Here is a 20,993-nt window from a genome sequence, read left to right on the forward strand (position 1 = left end):
CTATTCGCATATGCCAAAAACATTACATAGAAATGATTTACAATGACCCAAAAGGGTGTATAAATACTTTTAAAAGGGGTCCATCGGCTACATGAAAATTATTGAAGAGCCCGTCAGCTACCTAAAAAGAAGCTTCCCGAAGGGACCCGTTGGCTGATCGCACTAGGTAAAGAAATCAACGCATACAGATAATAGATAGGAACAACAAAACTCCTCATATTATTTGCATATGGCAAAGACATCACATACAGATGATTTACAATGACCCAAAAGGGTGTATAAATACTTTTCGAAGAACCTTCCCGAAGGGGTCCTTCGGCTACATGACAATTACTGAAGGGACCGTTGGCTACCTAAAAAGAACCTTCCCAAAGGGACCCATCGGCTGACACACACACAACAAGAACCTTCCCAAAGAACCCTGTCGGCTGATAGACAATTTTATCAACAACATCATCCCCCCCAAAAAAAAAAGTCATCTTCGGACGATAATACAAAAAAACTCAAATAAAAAATAACCTAATTACATCAAAATGTTAATACTAAACAACAGGATGGGTACTTGGTGTAGTTGTCCGCGCTCTCAACTCGTTCAGCTGATTCGGCATTAGTCTTCATCCGTCTACCTGTGTACCAAGTCCATTCGGCAATGACACCAAATGTTTACCATAGTGGGTAAAGAAATCAACGAATACAGATAATAGACAAGAATAGAAGAAATCCTTATATTGTTCGCATATGCCAAAGACATTATATATAGATGATTTACAATGACCTAAAAGGGTGTATAAATGCTTTCGGAAGAACCTTTCAAAAGGGGTCCGTCAGCTACATGACAATTACCGAAGGGCCCATCGGCTACCTAAAGAGAACTTTCCTGAAGGGACCTATTGTTTGATACACACACAAAAAGAACCTTCCCGAAGGGCCCCGTTGGCTGATAGACAATTTTACAGACGACATCCATCAAGCTTCATACTTTCCTTTCTGAATCCCATGGATCTCCTTAAGCTGCAAAGCTTCTTGATCAAGGACTTGATGCTTTGATACCAATTGTTTGAAAGTAAAGTCCATCAATATAATTGAAAGGGAGGGAGGGTGAATTAGTTGTATGCAAACTCTAAGTTAAATCCAACTTAATAAATCCAAGTACAATAACCAATAATGTGCACAATGCCAAGATATGTCAACTATGGAAACTCTTGATCAAATAGAAAACCTCGGTGGGGATGGAACCCATAATATGATCTACTGATAGCAAAGTTCCTTGTGAAAGGATGTGACTTTGTTAGTAGCCAGATACAATACAATCAATACATATAGTTCCTGTTAGAAGATTCTAGCCCTATTAGGAGCAATAAGGAAGACATTTGAACCCACTATCCAAATTGATTCACCACTATTTTACAAAACAGATTTCAGAATAAAAAATCTAATTAATTGCCAATATCCAAAGCCACTAACCAATCGTGCAACATAATTACCAATACAGTTCTCAAATCGGCATCATCATAATCTTCTACTTTGCTCTAATAAAATTCACATCCTTACACCACATCTGCATCAATACAACACAATGTGATACATGCAACCCAAGGAAACAATATTTCCTTTATAACTTTTCCTATAACTAATTTAGTCAGCCTTTTGGGCTTCCCAGATGTATAATTAATTATGTAGGACCTCATTAAGATATTACAATAAAGTTCCACATGCTACAACGCACTTCACAACTTCCAAAATAAATCCCAATACAAGAGTTGACTGTTAGTGAACATATCACATGTTACACTTTGGCGACCTCCATAGAGAAGTCTCTAGAATCTGGTAACATGAATATAGCATCACGAACATGTCTTCAACCATGATCTAAGCTTGCTCACCTTGATTCCATCTCGCTCATCAGATACAACTAAAATATCAACAACCTGTTTCTTGCACATTGACCTGCTACCAATCTTTACTAAATCAACTGGAACTAGTCCAATCCTTCATATTAATATATGCAAGAAAAGATATAGCATCTGAACATATTTCCGAACACGAATCAAAGCTAGCATATTTAATCTGCCATATCCTATCCTCGCTCATCAAATCAACCTCTGCAATTTACAGAAACATTGTTTGACATAAACTCAAACACATATATGTTGACATCAATGACAAAGCAGTCATTAGTGCAACACATAAACATCCAATCCAAGTGCCAACCACTCTCGTAATCCATACAATATCCCCTTGATCCTAGCAATTTCAACCTAGATATTTTACTTTTTGAAGTGGTTTATTCTTGGAAAGGGCTTTGACAAAATGATATATGTACCCACACATTACCTTTTTATATGAAGTCAACCTATGCAGCATTTATACAAGTAGTTACACAGGCCCCATCCATGGGAACAATTCAGTCCTTAAAACCATAAAAATGCATACTATATAGTATTACCTGTGAAGTTTTAAAGAACATAGCTTATGATTTTTTCTTGAAAACAGATGATGGTCACATTTTTTAATGTCTTTAGCTATTGGTTGAAGTGTTCAATAGATGTTATTGGTTGAAAAGTTCAATAGATTTAGTCAATATTGCTTTACTTGACAATTTGCAGAAGATGACAGTGGTGGAAAATATATGGTATACAATCGATGGGGCAGAGTTGGTATTAGAGGTCAAGATAAGCTCTTTGGTCCATTTGGCTCACAGAATGATGCAATTTCAGAATTTGAAATGAGATTCGTAGACAAGACCAAGAACTCTTGGTCTGATCGACACAATTTTATTTCTTACCCAAGAAAGTACACATAGTTGGAAATGGATTATGAAGGAGATGATACAAAAAATGTAGGTGGATTGATCTACAGAATTGTGATTTTGTTGCCAGGCTTAGTAGAATGCTATTTGGATTTGTTAAATTCTTATGTCAAAGATTTCAATTGTTTTGTATTAACTCTGAATTGTCACTCTCCAGCAGGTTGAAATGAATGCAACTGATTCTTTGTGCAAATATGAACCTCGAAAAAGCAAGTTAAATTACCGTGTTGCACAGTTTATATCTGTCATTTGTAATGTTGGCATGATGAAACAAAAAATGATGGAAATAGGTAAATTCGTTTACTCTCGTGCTTCATGGATATATTTTTCCTGATTCTAAATAAATTGAATATTTACAAAAATACAATTAAATGTTATTGGTTTTAAAGAACTTAAAAAAAACATCATTGATGGCTAGATGCATATTTGCTTGTAAATTGAGAACTACAAAAGTGGAATGTGGAACTTTCTCTAACAGATTGTGGGAATTAATATTTTATTATTTGTGATTCTAAATCGATTCTGGATTTCAATTTAGAATTACAAATTTGGTAACCCTTATTTATTGATTTAATTATGTGAATGGATTTGTAAAAATATTTAGTCTATTTTTCCTAGTTGAAAATGATAATTGTCACAATAAATTTTGTCAATGGGTCGTTAATGATGTGCTCACTTTTTTTTCCCTAGTTAAAATATAAAAGCCAAGTAAATAGTCCAATTTTATATATATTCAAGTTATACTACTGATAAACTACCTCTTGGCAAGCTAAGCAAGTCAACCATCTTGAAGGTAATTGTTATAACATTTTTAAGGGCTATATATATATATATATATATATATATATATATATATATATATACAGACACACACACGTGTGTGTGTATGCATATAGATATGGATATACACATATATACATGTATATATGTAAGCACAGACATGATTTGACACTGCTGGGTGCACAAGTAGATAGTACATGGCCACAAATTTTCCTGACATTCTTGATTTGAGTTATCCACAACTAAGAAATATATGTTGCATATGTTATCCACAACTAAGCAATATATGCTGCATAATTTTCTTCATAAATACCATAGTGTTCCTAGGGATCTTGGGTGGTAAGCTTATATTTAAGGAATATTGATGCCTAATTTTGTATTGGCATCCAAAGCTAGTAGTTTTGTTTTCAACTTGTGAGACTCTAAACTTGAGCTTTTATCAGTGGGATACCTTTTTTATTAGTTTTGAAAATATTTAAAGTTATTATATATTGCTTGTTTTTTAAGATGAAAAAATTGGCTTTAATCTAATTGAACACTTTGCAATAGGGTTATGAAGTATTGAAGAGAATTAGCATTGCAATTGAATGTTAGAATAGAAATGATATTCAGTATCTTAGTAGGTATTGATTATTTCCTAAATGCATGAAGAAAGTTGTATGATCTCCTTCCAAAATTTCCAACCCTTTTTCATTTCTCAAAGGCACTTATTTCTGAATATACTGAAACACTTTGCTTCTATTTTCATATTCAGGTTTGCAGGTTTATTGTTTATTGAAATTTGAAATCTTCAGCATAGAACATGATATATGCATAATCTAAAAGATGCACAACGAGACACAATTGTGTTCATGAGTAAAATACCATTTTCTATCTCCAACTACACTCCAACAATTTTATATTCTAGAACAAAATATAAAATTTTGACCTCATTTAATTGCAACATTAACATTGGTAGGATAGGGGAATGACACCACCTTGGAGGATAGGGGAATGACAAAATGGGGTAACAAGTTTTTGTGACAGGGGGATAGAGGGCCCTTAATTTGGGGATGGCAGGGGATAGGAGGTTGTATATGCTATACATATGGTACTTAAAATGATAGTTATGAAAATATGTATTGCAATGTAAGATATAAAGATGTAAAAGAGTAAATTTTTGAACATTGCATTGAAGTGGAACATCAAACGTTGAACATAAATAGTTGAATCAACAAATAGTCAACACCCGGACATCCCCCCATCCTTGACACAGGTGGTGGAATTTGGTGCTGCCACTGGAGATGGAGTCCCAAAGTCCCGTGTCCATCCCCGTCTTCAAGACGTGGGGAAAAATGGGGGGTATGTGTCTCCATGTTACAATGGTAATATCCCACCCGAATTTTTATAGTTCAAAATTATAAATAGATGGTTTTATGCAACAAAAACTTTAGAATATTCATTAACCAACAAATACCCATATTTAAACAACTTCACATTTGTTATTGCATTATAAATTCAGCAATATAGTAACATAACTTATTCCCATCTTAAATACAATAGTAATAGTCAGACTAGATAATAAAGATAGAGTGAAGGCACAAGACACTTGGTGTGATGTCTCCAACAAACAATAGGGTTCTCTCCATTGTATCCTGGCTTGAGGGTTTCCATCCTCAGGCTGGTTGAAAGCTAAATGGTTCCCAAATATTGCTTCAACAGAGAAAATGATAAGCGAAAACCATAAACCAAGCATGAAGAGAATGAACCTCTAAAAGTCCTCTTGTAGCCATTTTTCGTGTCTCGTCATTTTCCTCTGCTTGACTCTTCTTATTTCTTTTTTTTCTTATTCCACTTTCAATTAATGTTTCCTTTTAATAATAAATTCATATAATAAATATACTATTAAGTCTTTTTCCTTTAAAATAAATGCCATGTCGAACTAAGAGATCCATCTATTAACAGCTTGTCAGAATGCTCTCGACAAGATGCTTTAGTTCCAATACTGCAATACCAGAAATATGGATCCCTGCCAACTTACAATAAATAGTAAGTATCTAGAAACCATGCTGACTTACTATAAAATAGCTTGTATCTCGACTCCAATTTATTTGAAATTGAAGATGCCTATGTCGAAATGCACACTAATCTTACAAATTCCTAATTAGCCTAGGAAACCATGGTGAAAAGGGCTCATGACGCATTAGAGAATAATGGCTAGAAAAAGGGGACATTACATGAAGCTTAGGAAAGTGTTTTGTATTCTCTTTTAGTTGTAATATCATCATGTTTTTGCTGCTAGAGAAGAAAAATGAGTTCTCGAATGCTCAAAACATGCCCTAGAATGCAATTGAAAATAGAGGCATTTTTGCATACCCAACCAATTAATGTGCATGAAGACCCAAATGCATGCATTACAATTTGCATTTTTTCTCTAGGAAGCCCTATATGGGTTTTAGAAATGCATTTCTACGTATAAAGGAATGTGCTTGAGATGCCACAACCAAGGACTGTCTTTTTAGCCTCCAACATAGATTTATGATGCTCTTTGTCATGCCCAAAATTCAAGGCAAAAAAAACACCAATTTTTTTTTTTAAAGGCTAAAATTGAGTTAATTACACACATACTAGATTGAGTTGCAACTAGGTTATGACTAATTGAATGTTTTACAAGTTTCCATATTGTACGACTACATTATAGTGTGTTTAGGTTTTAGGTTTTCAGTTGATATTTGATATTTTGATGGTTGGATTGAGGCATGGTTGAAGGTTTACATTTTTGTTTCATGAATTAAACATCATGCTTTAAGTTTTCCAATTTACCTTAAGTTTCAATAATATCAAATTCCAATTAAACATTACCTATAATGAAATTTCTTTAATGAAGCTACCACGAGGCTAAGGTTTCCATTTGCTTTAATATTCATTTAAATGCACATTTATTTATCAATTTGGCACCACCTTGAAACTCTTGGAAGACCTATGTGACAATTTGCATTATTAATAATTGAGTTCACATGTATTGCTGATACAATTGACACATTAGATAATTATGAAAAGTTAGGTTGCTAAGACCAACAAGTCCTATATATAAGGTGACACTTAATATATAATTGATCTTATAAGTTAAGTAGATAATATATAAAGTATTAAATATATATTAACTCATACATTATGCATTATGTAAATAACTAAGGTATTAAGTCCACATACAAAATAATATAAGTAATATATTATATATTAATATATAATATCTATATATATAAATAATTATTTAAATCAATATACAGATACAAAATAGTATATATGTTAAATAACACATAATACATATGTTATATATATATATATATATATATATATATATCTTGATATATTGTTGGGTGGATATTTTACAACTGATAGTTTTGTGAAAATCCACTCACAAAATAGGTAGACCAGCCATAGTGTGTGAGAGAAAGTCTCTCCTACATTAAAGGGAAGGCTCCCCCTTCTCGTCGTTCTTTGGATCAACTCAAGGTAAGCAAGAAGTTGAGAGATTTTGTAAGGGGTGTTACCAATATTCTTTCCTCATTAACTTTTAGGAAATAATCCACTTACCTATGGTGCGAGTAATGGTCAAGATGAAATCTTTAACTACACTTCTATCTAGTAGCTGGAAACAGTGATACCAATAAACCAACACCAACTCAAAGGCTGATTGAAAGCATATCGGTTTGGCTTCACGTCTTATTTGTCTAATTTTGAAGAAAAAAACACTACCATTGGGGTGCAAAGGCTATCATAAGTAGGGAAATTCTAACTAGTTTTCATGAATTTGAGATGGTAACACAAGCTACAGTCAAAGCTTCTAGTCGATGTATTACTATAATCGCTCCCAGTCAAAGCTTCAGCTCTGATTGGTTCTTAACTCGCTACGCTCTATTATTGAACACACAAAAATTACATGCATCAAAGACAATAGGCACAAATTACAGTGAAAGCTTCTAATGTGCTCTATCACAATTGCTAATCTAAAGTGTTTATTTGTCAATGTTCAAATTCTTGAAGTCAATTTTCTATTAAGGGGAGAGGCCTTGAATACTCTTGCAGCTACACATACATTGGGGATTGAAATTGAAGATGATCTTATTCTTGATGGGAAGATAAGAATTGTAGCAAGTGGGTTTGAAGAAAGTTATTATTCTTGTAACTCATTTTCCTCCAGCACAAGGATGGATCCTGCGATGCAGAGATTAGCAAATGAGATACTTGCCCTCAAAAAGAAAATAGCTCAAGGCATATTCTTTGTTTGTCATGAAGATATACAAAGGAGGCCTCTTCCAAATTTTCCTCATAGGTCTATTGATGGGAATCAATAAATTGTTAGGTTCACCATCTAAGAAGCTTGTAATTGAAGCACCATTAGTGAAGGTAATAGTAAAGCATTCAGTATCTGAAACTAGTGATCTTGCTATTCTCTTCCAGGAAAAGGAAGAAGATATAGCTAGCGACTCTCATATCTGGCGAATGCAGTCTCAAAAGGTCTGTGATGAAAAGATGATGAAATTTTTTTCTTCCAAGGTTCAAGATGGCTGTGTCATAAAAGTTGGCATGCAAGAAAGTTCTAATCAAGCTAAAAATGATGTATTTGTGTCTCAAGGCCATGAACTTGGGAACACTTTGCATAAATTTTCTATCTCGGAGCTTGAAAAGGAATTTCTCATAAATTATAAATATTTTCCAAAGTTAGAAGTTTGTGAGTAGCATGTCGAGGTAGGCAATACTATTATGTCATTACTGAAACCATATGATCAAGGTTTTCTTGATCATCTTGAGGTGTCGGTGATTAATGAACCAGTCAGGAAAGTTGCAATAGACATGAAAAATTCAGAATTTTTTTGATCAAGAGGATGCCCAATCCAAAATCTTGCTTGGTTGAAGGCTTAAGAGAAAGCTAGAGATTCCACATGTCACATTAGATTAGTTTTTCTTTTGTCACCTGACTCTATTGCCTAATAGAGTGGATGAAGGCACTTAGAGAATTGGATTCTATGTCACTCTTTGTTTCCAAGAATGAACGAGTAACATTCCCCAGATAGAGTCAGTTGTTGTCTTGCATTTTGTCACCACAAAATTTAAGTAAGAGTATGAAACTTTTTCAAACTAGTTTCGCATTTCTCTGAGTTTAATTCATTATTTAATTGGTTAGTATTGATCAACCAATCAATACTAATTGATATAATGGATCCTTTTATTGAAGGCTTTTGTTAAGTCTTTTTTGTTTTTTTGTTTGTCGAGCCTATGCTTGATTTTTTTAGCCTTCAACATTCTTTTTCTTGTTTTCGAGTGTGCGTTTGTTGGCTTTTGGTCTTTTGGTTTTGCTCAAGTTATTGCTTTCGATTTTTCCTTCGATTCATATATCTTAGGGCTTAATCAGAGTTGGCAATCAAAAGATATGATCATTTTTGTGCCCGAATTGTGGACTCTCTAGGTGTAACTGCATGAATTAAAATATCATGTTATATTTTAAAGTTGACATTAACTTTTTGAAAAATATAACATAAATTCACTTTATGTTATGTTTTAAAGTTACTTTATCATTTTAATTTTTTATTAAAGTAACTATAGTGCACTTTATGTTATATTTTTAAGTTGAGTTGCTTTTTAGTTTTTCACTTAAGTGACTATATTAATTATATAATTTTATTTAATTTTTGAGTTTTAATTCAAAAGATCTTAATAAATATTACTTTTTGAATAATATTTGCACATTATATATTAAAATATATAGTGTAAATATTATTTATGACTTAACTAAGTGACATTTCTTCAAAAAATAAATAAACATGTGCTTAATTGATCACTTAAGTTGTGCAAACATTTCCTTCAAACCCATTTGCATGTAAATATGCAAATGCTCTTAGAGAATGAGTTTTTGAACTAAAAGCATGTAAATGCCTTTGACTTAAAATATATTGTTCCTCATAGATCCATTTTGCCAATATTATCATGGAGTTAGAATCCATATCTTCCAATGATGGAGTCAATCCCATTGAAACTTTCATGTTGCAACAAGTCAATATATGTCAAAATTTCTAAAAATTTAAAGACATCTAGTAAAGAAGGCGTGTTTCAAATCAAAGAAGTGGTAATTCATTGGTCTTCATTTTTCCAATGGTTGTCTGAGAACCTGAGTTCATGTAGGAATGCACTAAGCACTTTGCTTAGAAGGAGTTAAAAGTGTTGGTGGAAAGTTGTTCCAAGTTTACATCGGGACATCATCAGAAGGTCTTTGAAGTGTTAGAGACTCCATAATGTGCCAATCGATAAAGGAGAATTGATGACAACTCGAATGAGAAAAATCTTGATCACATCGAGTTTTCAAATGACAATGGATAATTTATCAAAGAGAGTCAAAGACTATCAAAAGAAGCAACAACATGGTTATCAAGGTGAATGCAATGACACAAAATATAAGAACTTCCAATTCTATGATCATCTGGGATAACATCACCAAGTACAAGTGCTTCAAAAAAATCCCTAGGATTGTTTCCTTCTTTTCTATCTTCTTTCTTCTTTGTTCATGTTTGTAGTTGGAGAGGATGTATTGCAGGAAATTGCGTAATTACATTTAATACAATTTGCATGTGTAATGACATGTAACCCAATAATTTCTCTTGTTAATTAGACCGGGATAAAGTTGGTTGAGTTGCTCTCACTTTTTCCTACTTTTTGTCAACTCCTTTGCCTATATAAAAGAGTGCCCCGTCATTGTGAGGAATCAACTTTTGTTGTATAAAAAAAAAAAAGCTCTGCTACACTTGTGCAAACATAATTTCGATTGTGTAGTACGAATTTGGGAGTAAAGTGAATAAAAAGAAGCAATTGGATTCGAAGCTTTGACTAGAAGCAATTGTGATAGAGCAAATTAGAATCTTTGACTCTAATTTGTGCCTATCATCTTTGACTCATGTTATTATCGTGTGTTGAATAATAAGAGCATAGCGAGTTAAGAAGCAATAGGAGCTGAAGCTTTGAATGGGAGTGATTATGGTGATACATAAATTAGAAGCTTTGGTTGTAGCTTGTATTACCATCTCAAATTCATGAAAAATAGTTATCATTTTCCTACTTCTGGAAGTCTTTGTGCCCCAATGGTAGAGGTTTTTCTTATAGAATAGAGATCATACACTTCTGGAAGTCTTTTTGCCCCAATGGTAGAGGCTTTTCTTATGGAATGGATGAAAATGAGACTTAGAGCCAAACCTGTATGCTTTCAACTAGCCTTTAAGTTAGTGTTAGTTTATTGGTATCACCATTTCCAACTACTAGATAAAAGTGTAGTTAGATATCTTATCTTGCCCATTACTCATTTTGTGAGTAAGTGGATTCTTTCTTGAAAGTTAAGAGGAAAGAGTATTAGTAACATCCTTGACAAATCTCTTAACTTCTTGCTTACTTTGAGTTGATCCAAGGAACGGTGAGAAGGAGGGGCCTTCCCTTTAAGGTAGGAGAGTCTGTCTCACATGCAGTGGCTGGTCATCATATTTTGCAACTGGATTTTTCACAAAATTATTGGTTTCAAAATATCCACCCAACATATATAATAAATCATATATATATATATATATATAAAATAAAATATATAACTATCAATAACAAAAATTCCTAAACCCCTACTTATTTATTTTCCCTCCCCCTACCTATCCTATATACCCTATGAACCGACTAACCTACCCTACTATATTCCCCTCTCGCCATCCCCCATCTACCTTTTTCCCCCCACCCTTTGGGTAGCTACTCAAGGTGCATTTAACGGGTTTGGCCAATCAGAATAGAATGGCCAAGTAGGCAATTCTGCTTGGCCCTTGGGAACCCTACATTTATGACTTCATCTATTTTCTCTCAGCTGCTGCGCCTATAACCAACAATGGGTGCACCTACAACCTTGGCATGTGTACTCTCCAAGTGGGTGGCTCTTTAAGAGGGAGACTACATTTAGCAAAGGGGGAACAACAATAAGGAGGGGGCCCACCCAAGCAAGGGTACACCAATGACATATATATATATATATATATATATATATATATATATATAACTTTACTATAAGTTGTAAAAGGTGGTGTGAGGGAAAGATAAGAAAAGGAATGTTGGGAAGTGGGAGAGGTGGGGCCCATGTGGGGTCTCACCCTTCCACACAAACATTCATCACAAATTTATTTTATATTATTTTCTTTGATTTACTTTCTTTAAAAGTGTAACATGCTAAAATTACAATATGTTTTTATTTTCTCGTGGATTTTCTTTTGAATAATATTAAACTATGGGGCTTTTTTTGATGGGAAAATATTTCAAAAGTATATTCTCTGTGAGTGACCTTTTTCTTGGACAATGGAATTAAATGGTTAGATAATTATTAATTCTTTCACACCAAGCCCTGGGAGCCTGTTTAAGCCCATAGAGAGCTTTCTTGAGCCTGCAAACAAAAGTGTTAGGATCTTGAGTTTCAAATCCTTTAGGTTGCTCCAAACATACTTCTAAAATCTTTCCATTTAGGAATGTTGTTTTTACATCCATCTGATGTATATTCCATCCCTTTGATGCGGCAATTGCTAAGACTGCTATTATGGAGGTATATCTGGCAACAGGAGCAAAGGTTTCTTCATAATCAATCCCTTCTTTTTGAGAAAATCTTCTTGCTACAAATCTAGCTTTATACTTCTCAACACTACCATCAGTAGCATGCTTTATTTTAAATATCCATTCGAAAGAAACAAAAAAATTTCGTTTAGGTCTTGGAACAATTTCCCAAACATCATTTTTCATGATAGATTTGTATTCTTCTATCATAGCTTCTTTCCAATATGTATGTTTAATAGCATTAGAAAGATTGGTTGGTTCTGTTTTGGATGAATCACTCATGTTTTTTGTATAACTAGATAATCTTTTAGGTCTTTCACTTTCTTTGATTGTTCCAGAAGGTGCAGCAAAGTCTTGAGCTGCTTCAACGATTTTAATCGCCCAAAGTGGTCTTCTCTTTGAATTTTCTTCAAGATTCATATTTTCAATTTCATCTTCAATTTCTTCTAAGTTCTCCCTCTGGGACCTAGACTCACTATTTCTTTCAGAACTAGACAAAGGAGAAGGTTCGCTAGAACTTATGGCTCTTTTGAATGCAAGATCTTCTTCAAAAATTACATCCATACTAAGTTCAATGCTTTTCTGTCCAGGTATGAAAATCCTATATGCCTTAGATGATTCACTATACCCTACAAAAATACCTTTCCTCCTAGAAAGTTCTAACTTGGTTCTCTTTTCTTTTGGAACATGGATATATACAGGACTTCCAAAAATTCTAAGATGACCTATATTGGGTTTTACTTTAGTAAATACTTCTTCAGGGGTTTTATCTTTAAGATAGGAGTGAGTGTTTCTATTTTCAATATATAAAGCAGTAAAAGAGGCTTCTACCCAAATATAATATTCTAGATTTTGGTCACAGATCATAGCTCTAGCAGCCCCTATAATTGTCCCGTTCTTTTTTTCTTCTACCCCATTTTGTTCTGGATTATAAGGAAGAATGTACTCCTTCTTAATTCTTGATTCTTTAAAAAAAAAATTTAAATAAGTCTAAGGTATATTCTCCTCCATTATTAGTTCTAAGGGTTTTAATTTTATGTCCTGAAAAAGTTTTACTTAATACTTTGAATTCTTTAAATCTTTGTAGGATTTCTTTTGATTCCTTGCATTTTAAAAAGTGAATCCATATTTTCCTAGAGAAGTCATCTATGAATAAGATATAATACTAGAATACTCCAAGAGAAGGAACATACATAGGTCCACATAAATCTGAATGAATTAATTCTAGTACATTTTTTTGTTTTCCTAGTACTATCATGAAACAGACTTCTGGTGTTCTTACCCAAAGCACACCCTTTGGAAATACTTGGGTGGTCTTTATTTAGTTTACGTAATCTAGTAACCATCTTCTCCATAGTTGATAAAGTTTTGAAGTTTAGATGCCCTAGTCTTTTGTGTCATATTTCATTTATATTTGTAGCATCATGAATTAGGGCTTGAATAGATTGACCAAATTCTATATTCAATTCATACAAATATCCTTTTCTTTGACCAATTAACTTTGCTTTCTTGATGGAGGAGTTCTTAACCCAAGTTAATACTTTGTCATCCACAAATGCAACATTGTGCCCATCATCTTCAAGTGTTGTAATTGAGATTAGATTTCTTTTAATTCTTGGTACATAGAGTACACCTTTAAGAAGAAGAGTATTTCATGATTTTAGTTTCAAAGAGTACACCTTTAAGAAGAAGAGTATTTCATGATTTTAGTTTCAAAGTACAATTTCTAATTCCTTGAACAGAGTGTGTTGAATTATCACAAATTGTAACTTCATCGCTAATATTATTTAATAAAGAGTCTAGACTTTCTTTGTATCCCATTATATGTCTAGAAGATCTACTATCAATTACCCATGCTTTATTTGAAATTTCAATTGATAGAGAGGAATAGAAAACACGATTTTTAGGATCATAAGTATCTTCTTCTCTAATAACATTTGTATAGTTTGCTTGTTGTTTGGAATTTTCAGGACAATTAAAGTCCAAAATATTATCTCTGGCACTTATTCCTTGTGCAAATGTCTCCCACGAATCTAGCAATCCATCTATAGCCATAAGTGTTAATTATGTGTCACTAATGGCGGTTCCTATACTTAATAGTTCATCTCTAATGCCAACAACTCTTAGGAAGTAAGAATTTATTGATTCTCCTTTCTTTATTTGAATGTGATTCAGATGCCTTTTTAGTGCAAGAACCCTAGTTGCATTATTTACTTCATATGCAATTCGTAATGCATTCATCATATCAAAGGCATTTTGATATTTTGAAAGCATAGGAACAAAATCATTTTTTACTCCATCCTAGATGATTTGAATAGTTTTTCTATTTCTTCTGCTCCAAATAGATTTGTGAGGTTCAACTAAGGGATGTTTGGATGCTCTATCAATGAATTGTTTTACATCATTCTCTTGAAGAATCATCATGATTTTGAATTTTCAGGCTTCAAAGTGCTCTTTCCCATCAAACCTATTCTCGGGTCTGATTGTGTATGCCATTGAAGATATAAGATAGTTGTTAGTTATATATAGAGTCTGGTAATTGAATTTTGTAGAGCCTAGGTTTGACTACGAGAGGTCTGATACCATGTAAATATTATGAAAATTCTTTGAATTTGACTTCTATTTCCTTTTTTGATTGCTAACAACGATCTTCTACATTCTGAATATGATGAAGTTTACACTTATAATTTTGATATGAGAATTATATATCTGCAAATAGATTAGTCTAATATATTGCTAAGAAAATAACCTTAATGGTGTAATATATGGGGAAACACCGAACTTCTTTTATGCTAATATAATAATTAACCTTGTGACTGAGAGTATCTTCTAAACTTTGATTGCAGGGTATTGGTGTTTAGAAGAGCAAACTTAATTGTTTCTGTGTGTTCTCTAACTGCACCAATAACCCTCCTATATATCCTTACTAAAGGGCATGTCCCTTAAAGGGACATATTCCTTCCTAAACTAGCACTAACTAAACTCCCCTTAAATTGGCAATCTAGGAAAACAAATATAATAACACTTAACTAACTATGTGTTAATTTAATTTAGCATTATAATGTTGCTTCATGAGAAGTCGCCAGCTCCTATAGGAAGAGTTATATCAAATATAATGCTAGTTTATATATATAGTAAGAAGAGGAGGTACGGTTTGTACTATTAGACCTGTAGGTTATCTGGTTAATATTCTTAAAAATTTGTAGCGAGAGGATTCTCTCAGAAGGATGGAATTGATTATGAAGAAATGTTTGCTCCAGTTGCCAGATACACTAAGAGCAGTCCTAGCTATTGCAACATCGAAGGCATGGAAAGTACATCAAATGGATGTGAAAATGACATTTTTGAATGGAAAGATTACAGAAGAGGTATATTTGGAACAACCTAAAGGATTTGAAACTCATAATCCTAAAATCTTTGTTTGCAAACTCAAGAGAGCTCTCTATGGACTTAAACAGGCTGCCAAGGCATGGTATGAAAGAATTAAGACATATCTCACAAGTTTAAGGTTCTCTAAGAATGAAGATGATCCAAATATCTATTGTAAAAGGGATAAAGATGATATTATAATTTTCATACTATATGTTGATGATTTACTAATAACAGGTGATGATCATCTTATAGATCAATGCAAGAAAGATCTAATCAAAGAATTTGATATGAAAGATTTAGGACTCCTTCATTAATACTTAGGATTGGAAGTGTGGAAGAACTTTGACAACATCATAATTAAGCAAGAAAAGTATACATTAGACATCTTGAAGATATTTCGAATGTGGAACTCCACACCTGTGTCTTCTCCAATGGTATCTAATCTACACAAACTTAAGGAAGGAGCAGCAGATTCACCCTCCATAGATTCTACTTTTTTCAAAGAAATGATTGGGTCTCTTATGTACTTGGTAAATATAAGACCTGATATTTGCGATGTTGTTAATGCCTTAAGTCATTTTATGTGTGAGCCAAAGGAGATTCACCTAGTTTGAATCAAACACATTATGAGATACTTACAAGGCACTCTTAACCTTGGGCCCAAGTATGAGAATGTTGACATGGAATTACATTGGTTCACAAACTCAAATTGGGTTAGAAGTGTTACTGATAGGAAAAGTACATCAAGATGCTATTTCAGTTTAGGCTCAGCAATGATATTATGGATATGTAGAAAGTAAGCATCAGTAGCATAGAGTTCCACAGAAGCTGAATACATTCCAGTTGCAATGGCTTCTCAAGAAGCAGTTTGCCTTAGAAAGTTACTTGTGAGATTATTGATATGGTACCTACATTTAATTGTAAAGACAACTTAAAGTTAAAATTTATACATTATACATGACAAATTAACTTAAAGAGATCTTCATGGCAGGGGGAAAAAAACTACCTTCTAAGCCATGTGCCTATCACAATAATAGATCCTATTGGGTGCTCAATATCCTCACCATCAATGATTGTATTTATCAGTTTCTTTTTTTTTCTCAATACAACAACATAGAAATTAATTCACTCCTTAGTGTATGTCGAGTGATCTTCAGGTGCCGAGTGAATATCAAGTGTCAAGTAGTCTTCAGGTGCTGAGTGGCAGAAAAGATAATAAGTGCCGAGTAAATCTTCAATTGCCAAGCAAGATATAAGTGCCAAGTGATATTGAAGTGCCAAGTGAATTTTGAGAGCCAAGTTTCACAGAATTGATTCAGGTGCTAAGCATCAGTAAATCAATGATGCCGAGTTGCTACATTATTTTGAAAAGTTGAAGATTCGCTAGATCTAAGCTGACATGGTAGTTATCTAGAATTTTGTGAACTAGATAAAAGATAAAAATGATGAGCTGGTGGTACAAAAATCTATGTAAAAAATTTTTGGCAAATGATAGTGGATTTATCATGAATTTTTTAGATAGGAGCAAGATATGGAATAGATACATTGTAACTTACCTAATCCATTGAAACCCTAAAATTGAAAAGAGAGATTTGAGTAGGAAATGAAGGACACAACTTCTTTATAAGGAGTTACAGGTCAGAGATCAATAGTGTGTGCAAGAGAGGGAACTGGTCATAAGTGTGATCATGGAAAAAAGACAAAGAGGAGTAAGAATAGAGCATTAAGACTCTGAGTTGATCAAGTGACCAAGAGATTGCATTGGCATAACGAGTGGAAGAACTCAAGGAGACAGATCTTGAAGGGTGAACAAGCTGTTAGCACTGCAAGAAAGAAAAGTCTATCAAAGAAAGGAATTGAAGAGTGATCTAAAATATGCACATTTAAGGTTTCAAATCTATTTCAAGTTAAAACCTTTCTAATACTTTCTTACCATTGAATTAGATATTGAAATCCTACATTGCTAGGTTAGCTTAACAGCTAGGTGGATAAGCCTCAGGAAAAGGACAAAGAGATCCCCAGGAGAAGGATAAAGAGATCCTCAGGAGAAGGATAAAGAGATCCTTAAGAGAAGGATAAGAGATCCTTAGGATGAGGATAGGAGATCCTTAGAAAGGGATGAAAGATTCTTTTGAGTAGGTGACTGAAAATCCCATGGACTTGGGCGAGCCTAACAGTTGAATGTTCTTAAATCCTTTAACAAGGTCACATTTAACAATGTGTTGTAGCCTTTAACAGGGCAGACCATCAGAAGTGGTTGAAATCAGTTATTTTGTGGGTATCATCCCCACTCCAGTTTTACCTTCTTATTCTTGGAGGGTTTCTGGGTTATCAAATCCTTACTGTTATGGTGTGATGCATGTTTACTTTTTATGGTTGTTTAATGTTTAATTGCATGCATGATAATTTCAGTTATGTACCATTAAGGATATGTAGAATTAGTTTTATTGGACATCATTGGACCATGGTTAATTGATTCACCCCCCCCCCCCCCCCCCCCCCCCCCCTCAGTTATTCTAAATAATTCTAACACAAAATATGTTGATGATTCAACCTAGTTGAGTTGTAGTGTTGTAGGAAGTTGATATGAATCAATTGGATGAAAAGGTCTGCAAGGCCATAATTTTCCAACCCACTCTTTTAATTCATATTCATCCCATAAGTGATGCATACACAAAGAGAAAAAGCATGCAATCTTTCTAGTATCAATAGTTAGGGATGCTGCTTTTGAACTTCAAAATGAATGCATCTCACTTGATCCTGTAGGTGTACAAAAAATCTTGCAAAAAATTTAATGTTAGGTTCACGTATCAACCAAAAATATCTAGAAACCATAGACTTACCTGTATTACCTGGTCCCATCTTAGAATTGCACCATTGGACAATTACTTCAGCATTTCTAGTATTGTTCCACCTTTGTACTTTAATTCCTCTCTACTAAGGGCTATTTTCACACATGCTCCAACACCATCATGCTCTCCCTTTCCATGTCCCATGTCAATGAAATTCCAAAAATGTTGCACTCCTCTTGTCACATGCATCCTAATCAACCAATAGAACATCCTTGCATTCTTGAATTGTGTAGTGCAAATGTCTGACCATATAATGTGTTGATTGCATCTATCATCTCATTCCCTCAAATTGTCATAGAAAAATCTAAAACATCCTTGCACAAAATTTGATGAATGAATTTGATCATCAGTAATATAGAAGTGATACTCTCTTAATACTTTTTTTTCCTCCTCTGTGCTATCATGTGCATGAATAAATGTTATGTGTACAAAAATTGACACTTGCATAGAGTTGTAATACATTGGTTGCACTTTATTTTGAGGTTTTGGTGTATAGTTCTCAGTGAAGTCAACAACTGAAACAATCATACCCAAGAGAAAAAATTTCTTACACAACTTGAATTTCTCATCTAACAATCTAGCTCTATGTGTATGACCTATGTAGTCATAAACTATTTTATCTTGAAACAATTTCATAAAATTAGTTACACATACATCACTTTTCACTAATTTGCACCTCTTCAATTCTTTTCCATCTTTAACACCATATATAACTAACTTGTACTTTCCAAGAAAAACTAGTGTCTTACCAATTTCATGAGTGCTATCTAGATGTAGGCATCTATGCAACTTTTGCAAATCACTACATTGAGGAAAAAAACCCTTTCAAACACATGGTCTTATAATAAATGCACCAATCATTTTGTTTACTTAGTACACTTGCAAAAAAATTTCTTAGTGACTTAGGAGGTTGTAGACCACATTCCTACAATATTGTGTTAGTATGCAAAGTACAACATATATAATGATAAACATTAAAATGCATAGAAAACTCAACATGAACCCTACAACAACATGTAGTGCATGTATGATTTATCTTAACATAGAATGGTTTTTTTATCTAAAAAATCCTTTAACTAGTTTTAATTTGAGGAAATCTTTGAAGAAACATTTCATAAATTTGTGTTTGAGTCATATCTAACGAATGTTTTGGATGTGGCTCATGGTTTATTTTTTTAATTCATCTTTTGACAACGTCTTTTTGGTTTGGTGAATCCCTTGTATTATCATGCCAAATTTTTTCTATTAATGTTCTTATTGCATCAACAATAACTTTATCCTTATGTGGGAGTCTACCTTGGAATGACCAAAAAGAGGTCTCATTAGAATTCTCAACTTTCTTTCGCCTCACTAAGGCTTTGAGTAACATTGTTCTACTTATCCTCAATGATTTACTTATTTTTCTTACCATACGAGTTTTTTCCATTTCCTTTCCCATTATTTTTGATGTGAGGACCCATTGACTTGTATTAGCATCTTTAGTACATGCTTTTGAACCAATAGATTAGTATGCATCAAAGATATTTCTAACAATGCTTCTTTCACTACTATTTTCAGATGTTCTTAAACCTAAAATTCTCATTGTCTCTTTGAATTTCAGATTTTTAACCATTTCAACAAGAAGTTGGCATCTTCCACTTTGATTTAAATTTTCAAAACAATTATTCCAAATCTTTTAGTTATCCTACAATTTCTTTGTGACATTTTATCATGCATTGACTTCAAAATATTTTCATCAATGTCAATTAGAAAACTTTGGTTTTCTACAAATTATCATAGGAGATGTTGATGTACACACATGCTCTACATTGTCATTACATACATCATGCGCATTCATCGTTTCAACTTGAAATGTTGCATTAGGGGCATCAAGTGATGTAAGTGTATTTTTCATGAACATTTTTGTTTTTTAAATTAGGTGTGTTTGCAACATCAATATCAATAGGTAGATTTTCATCACTTACATTGAAGGCATTTGATGGTGTACCTTCATGTAATCTCCTCATATGTTTCCTTATTTTTTTCCTTTGTTGCCTCTCATTTTCTAATAGTTCCTCTCTTGTTCTTTCCCATGATTGTAGATGCCAATTACCCTAAAAACAATAACATGAATAAAATAAACAATAAAATACATAACTAAACAAATTTGCATGATTATTTTATGCTCAATTACAAGATACTAACAAAAAAAAGATATTGGTGCATGAAAAATATAGAATTTACCTTTTCCAAGCACAAAAAACCTTACACTTTCATACTTGGTAAAGAATACAAGTGGAAAAATAGTATAATTTGGTGGATCACACTAAAACAACATAATAATCATTGACATGCTATTTTATTTACAATTTTTAATAACCTAATCAGATTTTGTATAACCTAGTCAGGTTATTGGCTTCTATCCATATAGATAAATAACCTGATTGGGTTCTATATTAATACTCCAAAAAGGTATATTGAAGAAGGGGGGGAGTGATGGAGAGAGAGAGAGAGAGAGAGAGAGAGAGAGAGAGAGAGAGGGGGGGGGGGGCGGGGGGGGTGAGGATAGGGTAAAGAGAGAGAATGGGATACAAAGAGGGAGA

At 33.3% G+C, this 20,993-nt stretch overlaps 1 pseudogene; it reads left to right on the forward strand.

Moving 5' to 3' along the window:
- The window catches only part of LOC149570983 (uncharacterized), a 93,469-nt pseudogene that overhangs the window by 66,228 nt on the left and 6,248 nt on the right, over window positions 1-20,993 (forward strand).

Source organism: Cupressus sempervirens, chromosome 2 (genome assembly GCF_028749045.1).
Source record: "Cupressus sempervirens isolate cs-2001-9-10 chromosome 2, ASM2874904v1, whole genome shotgun sequence".
Taxonomy (NCBI): domain Eukaryota; kingdom Viridiplantae; phylum Streptophyta; class Pinopsida; order Cupressales; family Cupressaceae; genus Cupressus; species Cupressus sempervirens.